This window comes from Heloderma suspectum, chromosome 4 (assembly GCF_057233095.1).
Source record: "Heloderma suspectum isolate Gila_16-S chromosome 4, 16-S_ref, whole genome shotgun sequence".
Classification (NCBI taxonomy): Eukaryota; Metazoa; Chordata; class Lepidosauria; order Squamata; family Helodermatidae; genus Heloderma; species Heloderma suspectum.
Genome location: NC_139461.1, coordinates 95,443,203 through 95,457,451, shown reverse-complemented (window position 1 = coordinate 95,457,451; position 14,249 = coordinate 95,443,203). Strand labels below are relative to the sequence as shown.

Genomic DNA, 14,249 nt, shown 5'->3' with positions numbered 1-14,249 from the left:
GTATAGATTTATATAAAGCTATTATGATATTAGTAATTTTATTTTGCTTCCTTTTCTAGTCATTCCAAACATGGAATTTGCCTTTGATGCAGCAGTTGCACCTTGGTTAAAGTTTTCATAGAGCTATCTACTACAACCCCAAGATCCCTTTTCTGAGCAGTCACTGCCATCTCAGCCCCCCATCAACATATATTTTGAGTAGGGATGTCAGAGAATTCCGCCATGGACTCCAGTGAGTCCATGTGAACGGCCTCCCCCCCTGTGGAATCCCCCTGGGACGGAGCTTACCTGGTGGCGGATGCGGCGGCAGATGCGGCAGCTCCAGCTGGCCACTGGTCTCTGGTCTCCCAGCTGGCCACTGCTGCGGCCATGAATGGCGGCTGTCATAGCTGCCGCCATTTGCGTCCTTGCAGTCAGCCGTGATAGGCTACGTAAGTATTTACGTAGCCTATCATGGCAAAGAGCAGGGATGCAAATGGTGGCCACTACACCATTTGCGTCCCTGCTGTTTGCCATGGTAGGCTACGTAAATACTTATGTAGCCTATCACAGCTGACTGCAAGGATGCAAATTGTGGCCGCTATGATGGCCGCTACGCTGCCTGGCTGTGGCCGGCAGATCCGCAGAGTGGAGCCGGCCAGGGAGGATTCCGGGGGGAGGGATGGAGCGCCTCCCCCCCACCGTGGATTGCCCAGCATGGAGTCAGGTAAGACTTTCATACATCCCTAATTTTGAGAAGCCTTAGACCAGGGTTTTTGAACATGTTTGACAGGGCAAAAGTTATTTTCCCCCCATATGTTTAATAGGAGTAGCATAATCTGTCAGTTTTTCTCTATATCAACTTGGTTTGCAACCCTTGAATTGAAGCTCCCGTTCCCACCATCTGCTTTTTTTTCATTCTTAAAAAATACATTGGTTTAGCTCTCAACAAAGCTAAGTTTTGCCTATATTCCTGTCCTTTGTCTCAATTATGCTCTATGCTTGCTCTGTCCTGGGTTTTGCTGTAGTTTCATCTGCTTGCACAGGGGGTGGAGAAGGTTGCTTCAGTGCAGCATGGCAGAGTGGTGGATCACATCCAATGTCATTTTATTTAAAGAGCATCTTTCTCAAATCCATGTTTACCCCTTTTCAGGCCTGTGGCTGTTTGACTAGATGGGGTTGTTCTCTTTGGATGGGGGAAGACAGGACATCCAAACTTGTTTTTGTTTGTTTGATTTACTACTAGAGATATTTCAGCCCTGTATTTTGTCATGCTTCTAATGGAAATTCATCTGAAATGATTCACCTGACTGCCCCAGAACAATTAGTTTGATCTTAAGTGGTAACAGGTAGTACATTTTAACCCCACACCTTGAGAGCATTCATGTTCAGCTAAAAGGTCAAATTGAAACATATGGCAAACTGTACTTCAGCAAACTATGTTAATTATTTTCCAACACTATTGGTAAAATACACATGCACTCTTTCTTTGAGATGATTTTAATTAGCGTCGGTATGAGTGATAGGTCACTGAATGTTACTTATTAATTAAAGCATGAGCATCTGCTGTGATTTGGCAAATGGGAAGGGAAAGGGCTGCAATCTAAATGCTTAAATAATAAAGCAGTCAGAGCTGTTTGATTTAGGTTGATCATCCTCAGATAACTAACAGCAAACAGGTTTTATTCAATTTGCAGTACTCATGTTAGGAGAAAGTAAGCTGATGGCGGGAAAGACACTAGGTGAAAAGTAAAGGCTTGGGCGAGTGTCCTGGGCACAATCCACTGGGAAGCCATGTGTGCAACTATCCCATTGAAATGAATGGCAGATGCACATTTTATTTTAGCAAGTGCTAGAGTTGCACTGCAGCTCTGCCTGCAGGCCTGTGGGGAATGCAGTCCACTGAGATATTAATTAGAATCCCTGACAATGCATAATATACCAGAAGGGCTTTGCTGCAGTATTATGCTCTAGAAACATTTCCAACTGGGAAAAAACACAAATTTGTCTGGTTAACGGACCATTTAAACAATCAAATCTATGGAGGACTTTCAAAGAAAAGAAGCAGGAACAATCTTGTCTTGAAGCCCGAATCTAAACCTCTATCACTCCTATAATCAGGCTTTTTTCTCCTTATCAGCTGCAGAATGGCTGGCTTCTGAAGCATTTGAGAGAGGGCACCCACATGGCAAGTAGGAATTCCCTCCTGCTGGGAGGTTGTATCTGGAACACCAAAGCAGAGTACATGGAAGGCAGGGGCGGGCAACTTGTCGCCCTCCAGGTGTTTTGGCCTACAACTCTTATCATCCCTCACTATTGGCTGTGGTGACTGGGGTCGATGGGAGTTGTAGGACAAAATATCTAGAGGGCCATAAGTTGCCCACTCCTGCTGCAAGGGCTATGTAAAGGCAAGTGTGAACAATATGGCCTCACCACTTTGCTCACCAAGCTGGTTGTTTATGCAGAGTGCCTTTTCACAGTGTAGCATAACCAAGCTTCCACTGGTGCAGCTAGCTCCTCATGGCCAGCAGCTGAGCAGTTCCTGTGTGACAGCTGCTCCCTTGTGTGCTTCCTAAGCGCTCATCATCTTGTGTGCTCTCCAAACAGTGTGGATATGAGAAGAGAGTGATGTAGATCCATCCCATGTGCCTTGATCTATGAGATCAGAATTCCTGGCTGGGTCTTACATACTCCTGGTGGTGTGTGCTATAGTTTATATCCACCAAAAAATGGCACTTAAGGTGGCTAACAATAAAATCCTGATTAAAATCAAATGTTAATTAAAGCATAACAGCATAATGTAAAAACAAATAAGAACACAACAATAGAACAAATAAACAGAACCAAGCAATTAAAAACAGATCAGTTTATGTGCCAAAGGCCTGCCTGAATAAAAACATTTTTACCTGACCGTGCAAGAACAACAGAGAGGGGTATCTTATCCTCATATTTTAAGTAAATAATATTCCCCGATATGTCACATATTCCATGTCTGAGTGTTTGAGGCATTTAATTGCATGTTTGAAACCACTTATCCAGATTTTAATCTATAAGCAAATGGATTTTCTGGCTGCACTGATAATTATGTTGTTACAAAAGCATGTCTTTCCTTTTCAAAAATGAAAGCCTTACTTGTGTGTCATGAAACTAATTTTTATTCTGCTATGCCTCTGAACTTCCCTTCCTTGATTAAATTTTCTCATTGTTTTTAACAATTCACATCTCCTCTTTATGCATACCCGGGCACACACTCATCTGCCTCATTTGCTCTGATGCTGTCACACCCTTCTTGTATTTAAACATAATTAATAAAATGCAAATTTGCTTTTTATTCAGCATAAATGGATTTAAAACACACACACACACACACACAGAGTTATATTTGTCTTGAAAGCTATGTGATAGAGGAACACATGCATTCAGTTTAAAGGAGGTTTTTTTTTTTTTTTTTAAAGATTACCATTTGCTAAGATTTTGAAAATCACATTACGCTTTATCTAGTTTGTGCGGAAACAAGATGGGCAGGCCCTTTTTAGAAAGGGGATTATAACTAAAAACGTATTTAGTTGAAGTGTTGAAACATTGGGGAGCCTGACAAAAAATTATAAGCAACCAATGACACTTTAGTCACCTGCTTTTTTATTTGCACTCCCTACCAAGTCCTTCAATATGCTATTCTACAAGTCGTATCTATATACCTACTGAATCTTGTTGTTTTTTACTCTGATAGCATGAAAGAAGGGGTAAAATAGAATATATAATGATTTGGTCACCAACTATCTTTTCCACATTTTAAGAGAGGGTGGGTGGCTTATCCATGTGTCATTGCCAAAATAGCTTGCGGCCAAGTCCCATTTCTACCCATGCTGCTCATTCACACTCCTCTTTTGCCTCTGGGATTGGTAATTGATTCTTTCCAGCAATGTATTCCCCCATCTGAGGCAGGGATTCTGATTACTGAATGTGAGTCCACAACTATGTGTATAAAGCTAGAATTTCCCAATGAAGGCATAGGGCTTGAAGTTCAGCCCCTTCTGTTGGTTGCTTCATGTGGCCAGTCATTTGTTTGCAGCCAGGTGCCATGTTGCTTTGCCATTTTGCCTGTCTCATGCTCTCTGGCCAGTGGACCATTTAGAATACAGAGAGATCCCAACCTTCTCTTCACACCTTCCAAAATGCAAGGATTCCCCATGGAAGGAGTCACCTTTCAAACAACAACAGTGAATATCATAACAATATCTCCACCCTAATACAATTGCCTGCAATAATGCAACACCATTTGTGAACTTTTTCTTTTTTCTTTTGCTTGCTATCTACTTATCATTTTCAGAGGGGTATACATCTCCCTTGACTATTTTTGTCTAAGTCAACCACAGGAGTATGGATGTTTTCCATTTTTAAAAAATATCACCCTGCAGTTAAGGAGAATCTACATCTTGCATGTAAGTGCAACAAAGGCAGCAGAAGATCACTTTAAAAATAATTGGATTATAACATCCTAATTCACACCCACTCATTTTCCTCATTCTCTTATTTCCTGGAAAGTGTTGCCTGGCCCCACACTTTCATTAGGGGAATGGTTAATGTGGTAAAAGAGGGTGGTTCAAGAAAGAGCAACAGACTGGCCAAGCTATACCTCCAGAAATCACATTAGCCTGACTAGGGAGGCTGGAGAAATCCAAAGCAGACTCTAATGAGTCTGGACTGGTCTGTGATTTCCTTGGCTTTTAAAATTTTATTTACTGAAGCAGCAACTTCCTTATAAATTTAATATGGGTATGTGTGTGCAGTATTGTGCTTACCGGTAGGGGTGTACAGATCCCCTACCTTTCCTGTCCGGGGGGGGGGGTCCGCAGGGGGGGAGGTGATCCGTCCCTCCCCCTGGAATCTGTCCAGGCTGGCTCCGCTCCATGGGGATCCTGCAGTGCCGTCCGCCAGGTCCACACCGTTGACGATACGGCCGGCCGACATTGCCATGCCATATCGCTTTGCTGGGCTAACTCCGGATGCAAATGGCATCCGCTACACCATTTGCGGCCGTAAAGCTGTTAGGTTAAACTAAATGCAGCCATTTACGGCTGCATTTAGGTAAATCTAACAGCTTTGCATCTGCAAATGGCATAGCGGACGCCATTTGCATCCGGAGTTAGCCCAGCGAAGCGATACGGCACGGCAATGGTGGCTGGCCGTATCGCCAGCTATGTGGACCTGGCAGCCAGCTCCACAGGATCGATGCGCAGAGGGAGCCGACCTGGACGGATTCCGGGGGAGGTGGAGGCGAGTGCTCCATTCTGCCACGGGCCCCAAAGGGGCCGGATTCTTGGAATCCTGCCTCATTGGGGTCTGTGGCGGAATTCTCCAACATCCCTACTTACCAGTAACACAGTGGGTGGTGTGGATGTTCTTTTTTTCAATTTAAATCCTAGTCTGCAGTAATGTTTTCCATGCTGGTGAACTTCCAGGAATTCCATAAAAGGACTCCAGTTCCTCTCATGGGTATTGCAGAAAGTTTTCTGAATGGTTGTCTGCAGGGAAAGGTTGCCTGCATGGAGGGAAGGTGCCCACTGATAGCATTCCTGCCTTCAATTTTATCCACACTTACCTGAGAGTAACTGTCACTGAAATCAGTAGGACATACTTTTCAGTACACATGCACAGACTTGAGCTGTAAATTAGTTAACCATCTCCAGTGCTTCTCTGAGATCCCAATGAACACAGCAATGCTTACTTCTGAGTAAACACATTGGCTGTAAGGCTTTTTTGGGGTTTTTTTTTGTAAGGGCACAGGGAGGTCTCGTCTTCTCAACAAACCTTGTGCTTTACTGCTCCAGTCCTCCAAGTGTTTAGAATCCAGTGTCAGTTCTATCTTCAACAGGATGCCAATCAATAATAAAAGAGGGAGTTTGACTGAACTGACTTGTAGATTGCATTGAAAAGTGGGGCTTCATAAATACACCTGACCCTTTACATTCATGGGACTAAGTGCCATTGAATTCAGTGGGGCTTGCTTCTGAGTAGGGATGTACCAAAGTCACTTACCTTTTTGCGGATTATGTTGATGCTGGGGGGGAGGCGTTCCGTCCCTCCCCCTGGAATCCTGGCCAGGGGGGGAGGTGCTCTGTTCCTCCCCCCTGAAATTCTGGCCGGCCGGCTGTGCTCCGCAGCGATTCTGCGGAGCTGCTGACCGGCTCCGCCAGCAGACAAACATCTGGCCGCTGGCTAGCAGGGATGCGAATGGCAGCGGCCGTAGCCACCGCTGTTTGCGTCCCTGCAGTCGGCCGTGATAGGCTACGTAAATGTTTACGTAGCCTATCACGGCTGATTTAAAAAACAAAAACGCGCGTACGCAAATTTGCGTTCCTTATTTTGGCACGTCTTAGTCTATGTAAACGTTTACATAGACTAAGACGGCGAAAATAAGGGAACGCAAATAGTGTAGACGCTACGCTATTTGTGTTCCCCTTATTTTCGCCGTCTTAGTCTACATAAATGTTTACGTAGACTAAGATGGGCCAAAATAAGGAACGCAAATGGCGGCGGCCATGGCCACTGCCATTTGCGTACGCGCATTTTTTTTTTACGTCAGCCGTGATAAATGTTTACGTAGCCTATCACAGTGTTTTTTTTAAAAATCTAGCCATGATAGGCTACGTAAATCTTTACGTAGCCTATCACTTTTTTTGTTTTTTTTAACTGGAAATGGCGGCGGTGGCAGCCGGTCGGAAGACTGACCTCTGCAGCCGCCACCGCTGAACCGCTGCCAGGAAGATCTGCCCAAGGTAAGTTCCGTCCCGCGGGGGGGGGCGGGCCGTTCCGCCACCGATTTCGGGGGGCCGAATGCGCTGGCATTCAGCCTCCCTGAGATTCGTGGCGGAACTTTCGTACTTCCCTACTTCTGAGTGGGCTTGCATAGGAGTGCATTGTAAGTCTGCTTGGAGTAGCAGTTTTAGGATCCCACATCCCCTTCAGTGGATTTACTTGGAACCTCCCCCTCCCATTGACTTCAGTGTAGTTTTTATCTATGAGAGGAGTGCATCCTTAACCCTTGCCTGCTTCCTCTGCCTTTTGCTCACCAGTTTGATGGACGGGGGGCTATTTAAAGTAGGGATGTCAGAGAATTCCACACAAATTTTAAATGGGATCGAATTTTGACAAATCCGGTCTGCGGAATCCTCCTCGGAATGGGGCGGCCTGGAGCTCATGTGGACCCTTTTTTTTTTGTCCACCGAATGGCGGATTTTACGAAAATAATCGCAAAAAGAAATTCGTAAATCAGAAATGGAAGAAGAATGCAAACAGCTTTACCCTTTTTATGATAGGCATTTTTCCTGTGACCCGAGGCTTTCTTTAGCTGGGGCTGAGTCGCGAAGTCCATGGAAATGCTCCATCTTTTCTGTTTATTGTCTGTGGAGTGAGTTGAGGTGAGGTGAGATGAGGTCCAGTGAGGTCAGGTGAGGTGAGGTGAGGTCAGGTCTGGTGAGGTCAGGTGAGGTGAGGTGAGGTCAGGTCCGGTGAGGTCAGGTGAGGTGACTGGAAGTTATGTGGGGAAACCCTGCAAAGGGCTTTATCTTTTTTATGAAAATAAATAGGCATTTTCCCTGTGACCCGAGGCTTACAGAGACCAACGGCAGGCGCGCGAAAAGGATTTTTTGGCAGTACTTATGGAGTTATTTACATAAGTTCTGGGAGCCGAAAAAAGTGGCAGAATCCGGGGCATGCGGACAGCGGAACGGGGCAGCCCTCGGCTCTGCGGAATCCACATGGAGGGGAGCCACTCCATGAAGATTCCGGTAGAGAATCTGTACATCCCTAATTTAAAGTGCCTTCCCCCCTGCCCGCCTGAATACATTCATCATGCAGAGCTTGGCATGGTCATTTTAAAATGTTTTTAAGGAGTTTCTTTAGATAAGGCACTCATGCTTGGGTGGGAAAGGCGTTCTCCATTGCCTCCAGATCAGAAAGAACCCTTAAAGGCAACTTGCTTTCAATCAGATTTCCCTCCCTCCTTGAAAAGACTCAGGCACAGGCAGACCAGACTTCAGGGATTTGCCAATGGAAGGGTGGACCTGAAAACCTTGGCTGGATTAAATACAAACCTAGTATCACTGTGGAGGACAGAAGGAAGGGATTTAACAAAATCCCTAGTGGTAGAGCCATCAACAGCAGTCACTCACGCCCGCTCTGCTGCTATTGCCTGTCCCACATAATGGCTGAGAAAAAACCCTAAACACAGAGAACAAAAATGCAAAGGTTAAAAAAAACCCCTAGATAATATATTACATTATTACAATGGTGAAATAGAAGATATACTGCTAGATCAGTAATGTTAGAAAATGTGAACTGTGATGCAACTATAATGGTATACAAGGAATGTCATGTGCCCCAACAGTTATGACTACTGTTTTTAAACGACAGAAATTCCAAGTGTAGATTCTGCCTTAGACTGCCTCCCCATTCATTACACGGGACTGGGGCTGAATCTACACATAGCATTTATACAGTTATCATAACTATTTGTACACATGATACTAATAAAAACAGTGTAACTGCTATGTATAGATTCAGCCTGGAAATCACAGTAGTAGTGCTGAATTGGAATTAGTGGAATCCATGAGCCCCTGCCAAAGGAAGTGAGGCGGGTGGCTACTAGGAGGAGGGCTTTTTCTGCTGTGGCACCCCGGCTCTGGAATGAGCTCCCTAGTGAGGTTCGCCTGGCACCTACATTGTATTCCTTTCGGCGCCAGGTGAAGACCTTTTTATTTTCCCAGGCATTTTAGCTTTCTAAATTTTTATCTTTGCTGTTTTAAATCTGTATTTTAAACTCCTGCACTGCTGCTAGATTTTATTGTGGTTGTATTGTTATACTGTGGTTTTAATGTTCTATATATTTTAAATTGTTTTATTGTGTGTTTGGTTTTAATTTTTGTAAACCTCCCAGAGAGCTTCGGCTATTGGGCGGTATAGAAATAAAATAAATAAATAATTAAATAAATAAATAAGTAAGTAAGTGCAGGTACAACATTCAGATTGCAATCCTATGGAAGTACGTAGCGGTCCCATTACATACATACACACACACACACGCACACACACACATCTATCAGAAAAGGTTCTAAGAATGTAGGACCACATAGGTCACAAGTGTTATCTTAGCTTCAGTGGAACTATTTGCACATAAACCTGCTGACCTTGAAGGAAGTCTCACCGTGTTTGTATGCTCACTTTCATGGGAATAAATCAGAGAGACTTACTTTTCAGCATGCATAGTATTGGGCAGTAACATTCTTGAAATATTAATATTCCTAGTTGTTTTCTGAAAATGAAAGTGTGTTAAATTTTGGAAGGAGAGATCTGCTTTTTTTTTTTAGTGGAAAAATTTAAGTATACTAGTATGGGGGTGGAGGGTGGAAGGAACCAAAAGAAATGCTGCCCTAAGATTAGCCCCAGATTGATTTTTATTGAGAAATAATCCTTCTGTTTGTTCCCCATATATATCAGAGCTTACTTCTAATCTTGGAACCCAAAGCCTCTAAAATTGCTTTAGCTTTATTTTTTAATTTTCTTTTGCAAATCGCTGTAGCTTTGCAATATCTAACTCGATATTACTTAAACTGTAATTTTAACTCTAAACATCTGAGAATGGATGAAATGAGCTTTTTTTTTTTTTTTTTTTTACCTAAAAGGAAAATACAATGGCAGGATTCCCAGTTTTGTGTATTAGTCCCTTTGTCCTAATTTGAAGATTTCTTACACTCATTGTGAATATGCTAACTGGGACAAGCAGATGTTTGCAGTGGATATGGAAAAAAAAAGTTATTTAACATTTCTCCTCCAGAAAAGATGAAATTTCCTTTGCTAATGAGCCAAACAGAGGTCTCAGATACTGAATTATTTTTGACAGTAATATGAAATAAAATGTTTTGATAGAACTCATCAAGGGTTTCTAAAATATTTAAGTTGTGCTCCTAAGCCTCCTTGCCTGGAGAGGAACTGCTCAGTGGCAGCTGAGAAGCATACTGGAAGCACACAGAAGGTCCTGGATCCAATCCCTGACATTTCCAGGTGAAGAATCAGGTGACAAGTGATGGGGAAGAGAGAGTAGATAACACTGGTCTACATGATCAAAAAGTCTAATCTGGCATTAATATTTTATACAGCTTCCTAAATTCTTTTGAAACCAAATGGGATTTATTTCCAAGTAAATACATTTGGCACACATATCACTACCCAACCACATCACAGGCCCTTATTATGGATGCTGCTGGTCTCATGACCGCTTAGGATTTTCCAGCTTCCAGGGAATAAGAAGGTGCATGAATAGGAATGTCAGAGAATTCTACCACGGATCTCGGTGAGGCCGAATGCATGGGCATTCCCCCGAACTCCATGGCGGAATGGCCTGCCCCCCCGTGGATCCCCCCCGGGACGAGACTTACCTGGGGCGGATGTTCCGGGCGGCAGCAGCTGCAGCAGCTGGTCTTCCAACCGTCTGCTGCCGCCGCCACCGCTGCCATTTGCAGTCTTGTCGTTGTTTTTTTTTTTACAAGTCGTGATAGACTATGTAAAGATTTACGTAGCCTATCATGGCTGGGTAAAAAACAACAACACCCGCGTATGCAAATGTCGGTGGCTACAGCCACCGCCATTTGTGTTCCTTATTTTTGGCCATCTTGTTGTTGTTGTTGTTCAGTCGTTCAGTCATGTCCGATTCTTCGTGACCCCATGGACCATAGCACGCCAGGCCTTCCTGTCCTGCGCTCTCTCCCGAGTGTGCTCAAGTTCATATTCATTGCATCGGTGAAGCTATCTAGCCATCTCATCCTCTGCTGTCCCCTTCTCCTTTGGCCTTCAGTCTTTCCCAGCATCAGGGTCTTTTCCAGGGAGTTTTCTCTTCTCATTAGGTGGCCAAAATATTGGAGCTTCAGCTTCAGTATCTGTCCTTCCAATGAGCACTCAGGGTTGATTTCCTTTAGGATTGACTGATTTGACCTCCTTGCAGTCCAGGGGACTCGTAAGAGTCTTCTCCAGCACCACAGTTTGAAAGCATCAATTCTTCGGCGCTCAGCCTTCCTTATAGTCCAGCTCTCACAGCCATACATTACTACTGGGAAAACCATAGCTTTGATTAGACGGACCTTTGTCGGTAAGATGATGTCTCTGCTTCTTACTATGCTGTCTAGATTTGCCATAGCTTTCCTCGCAAGGAGCAAGCGTCTTTTAATTTCATGGCTACAGTCACTGTCTGTGGTGATCTTGGAGCCCAAGAAAGTAAAATCTGTCACTGCTTCCATTTCTTCCCCTTCTATATGCCAAGAAGTGATGGGGCCAGATGCCATGATCTTGGTTTTTTTAATGTTGAGTTTCAAACCAGCTTTTGCACTCTCCTCTTTCACCCTCAACAAGAGGCTCTTTAGATCCTCTTCGCTTTCTGCCATTAGGGTGGTATTGTCTGCATATCGGAGGTTGTTGATAATTCTCCCAGCAATCTTAATTCCGACCTCTGATTCATCCAATCCGGCATTTCTCATGATGTACTCTGCATATAAGTTAAATGATGTACTCTGCATATAAGCAGGGTGACAATATGCAGCCTTGTCGTACTCCTTTCCCAATTTTGAACCACTCGGTTGTTCCATGTCTGGTTCTTACTGTTGCTTCTTGACCCTTGTACAGGTTTCTCAGGAGACAGGTAAGGTGGTCTGGTACCCCCATCACTTTAAGAATTTGCCACAGTTTGTTGTGATCCACACAATCAAAGGCTTTAGCGTAGTCAATGAAGCAGAAATAGACGTTTTTCTGGAATTCTCTTGCTTTCTCCATGATGCAGCGAATGTTGGCGATTTGATCTCTAGTTCCTCTGCCTCTTCGAAACCCAGCTTGTACTTCCAGTAGTTCTCGGTTCGCATACTGCTGAAGCCTAGCTTGTAGGATTTTGAGCATCACCTTGCTGGCAAGTGAAATGAGCGCAATTGTGCGGTAGTTTGAACACTCTTTGGCGTTGCCCTTCTTTGGAATTGGAATGTAAACTGACCTTTTCCAGTCTTGCGGCCATTGTTGAGTGTTCCAAATTTGTTGGCATATTGAATGCAGCACTTTAACAGCATCATCTTTTAGGATCTTAAATAGCTCAGCTGGAATACTGTCATCTCCACTAGCTTTGTTGTTAGTAATGCTTCCTAAGGCCCACTTGACTTCAGTTTCTAGGATGTCCGGCTCAAGTTCAGTGACCGCACTATCATGGCTATCAGGGACATTCAGATCTTTCCTGTATAGTTCTTCTGTGTATTCTTGCCACCTCTTCTTAATCTCATCTGCTTCTGTTAGGTCCCTGCCTTCTTTGTCCTTTATCATGCCCGTCTTTGCACAAAACGTTCCCTTGAGATCTCCAATTTTCTTGAAGAGATCTCTAGTCTTTCCCATTCTGTTGTTTTCCTCAATTTCTTTGCATTGTTCATTTAAGAAGGCCTTCTTGTCTCTCCTTGCTGTTCTCTGGAACTCTGCAGTCAGTTGGATATATCTTCCCCTTTCTCCCTTGCCTTTCGCTTCACTTCTTTCCTCAGCTACTTGTAAAGCCTCATCAGACAGCCACTTGGCTTTCTTGCATTTCTTTTTCTTTGGGATGGATTGAGTTGCTGCCTCCTGAACAATGTTACGGACCTCCGTCCATAGTTCCTCAGGCACTCTGTCTATCAGGTCTAATCCCTGAAATCTATTCCTCACCTCCACTGTATATTCATAAAGGATATGATTGAGGTCATACCTGAATGGTTTAGTGGTTTTCCCCATGTTCTTCAATTTAAGCTGAAATTTTGCAACAAGAAGCTCATGATCTGAGCCACAGTCAGCTCCAGGTCTTGTTTTTACTGACTGTATAGAGCTTCTCCAATTTGGCTGCAAAGGACATAATCAATCTGATTTCGATATTGACCATCTGGTGATGTCCATGTGTAGAGTCGTCTCTTGTGCTGTTGGAAAAGAGTGTTTGCTATGATCAGCGTGTTCTCTTGGCAAAACTCTATTAGCTTTTGTCCTGCTTCATTTTGTACACCAAGGCCATGCCTGCCTGTTATCCCAGTGATTTCTTGACTTCCTACTTTAGCATTCCAATCCCTTATGATGAAGAGGACCTCTTTTTTTGGTGTTAGTTCTAGAAGGTGTTGTAGGTCTTCATAGAACCGATCAACCCCAGCTTCTTCGGCATCAGTGGTTGGGGCATAGACTTGTATTACTGTGATGTTGAATGGTTTGCCTTGGATTCGTACTGAGATCATTCTATCATTTTTAAGATTGTACCCCAGTACTGCTTTTCCCACCCTTTTGTTGACTATGACTGCTACTCCATTTCTTCTAAGGGATTCTTGCCCACAATAGTAGATATGATGGTCACCTGAATTAAATTCGCCCATGCCTGTCCATTTGAGTTCACTGATTCCCAAGATGTTGATGTTCAATCTTGCCATCTCATGTTTGACCACCTCCAGCTTACCTTGATTCATTGATCTTACATTCCAGGTTCCTAAACAATATTGTTCTTTACAGCATTGGACTTTCCTTTCACCACCAGACACATCCACAGCTGAGTGTCCTTCCGGCTTTGGCCCAGCCGCTTCACTCTTTCTGGCGCTACTTGGAAATACCCTCTGCTCTTCCCCAGTAGTATATTGGACACCTTCCGACCTGAGGGGCTCATCTTCCGGCATCATATCTTTTAGCCTTGTGATATGTTCCATGGGGTTTTCTTGGCAAGAATACTGGAGTGGGTTGCCATTTCCTTCTCCAGTGGACCACATTTTGTTAGAACTCTCTGCCATGACCTGTCCGTCTTGGGTGGCCCTGCACGGCATAGCTTATGGCTTCACTGAGTTACGCAAGCCCCTTCGCCACAACAAGGCAGTGATCCATGAAGGGGTTGGCCGTCTTAGTCTACGTAAATATTACGTAGACTATTAAAATAAATATTACGGCTACAGCCGCCGCCATTTGCGTTCCTTATTTTTGTCTATCTTAGTCTACTCAAATATTTACGTAGACTTTGACGGCGAATATAAAGGGGAACGCAAATAACGTAGCGGGCGCTATTTGCATCCCTTTTTGATTTGCCGTTTTAGCCTACGTAAATATTTACGTAGAGTATTTACATTGGCCATCTTAGTCTACGTAAATATTACGTAGACTATTAAAATAAATATTACGGCTACAGCCGCCACCATTTGCGTTCCTTATTTTTGGCTATCTTAGTCTACTCAAATATTTACATAGACTTTGATGGC

The 14,249-nt window shown here is 43.8% G+C and overlaps 1 long non-coding RNA gene across 1 annotated transcript in view; it reads right to left on the bottom strand.

The window, feature by feature from the left end:
• Positions 1-14,249, bottom strand: part of LOC146347163 (uncharacterized) — a 44,686-nt gene that overhangs the window by 1,176 nt on the left and 29,261 nt on the right. The window contains exons 3-4 of the long non-coding RNA XR_014790172.1: positions 8,076-8,202; positions 7,285-7,383 (exon numbers count right to left, since the gene is read on the bottom strand). This is a non-coding gene — a long non-coding RNA (uncharacterized LOC146347163). The remainder of the gene's footprint in view (positions 1-7,284; positions 7,384-8,075; positions 8,203-14,249) is intronic.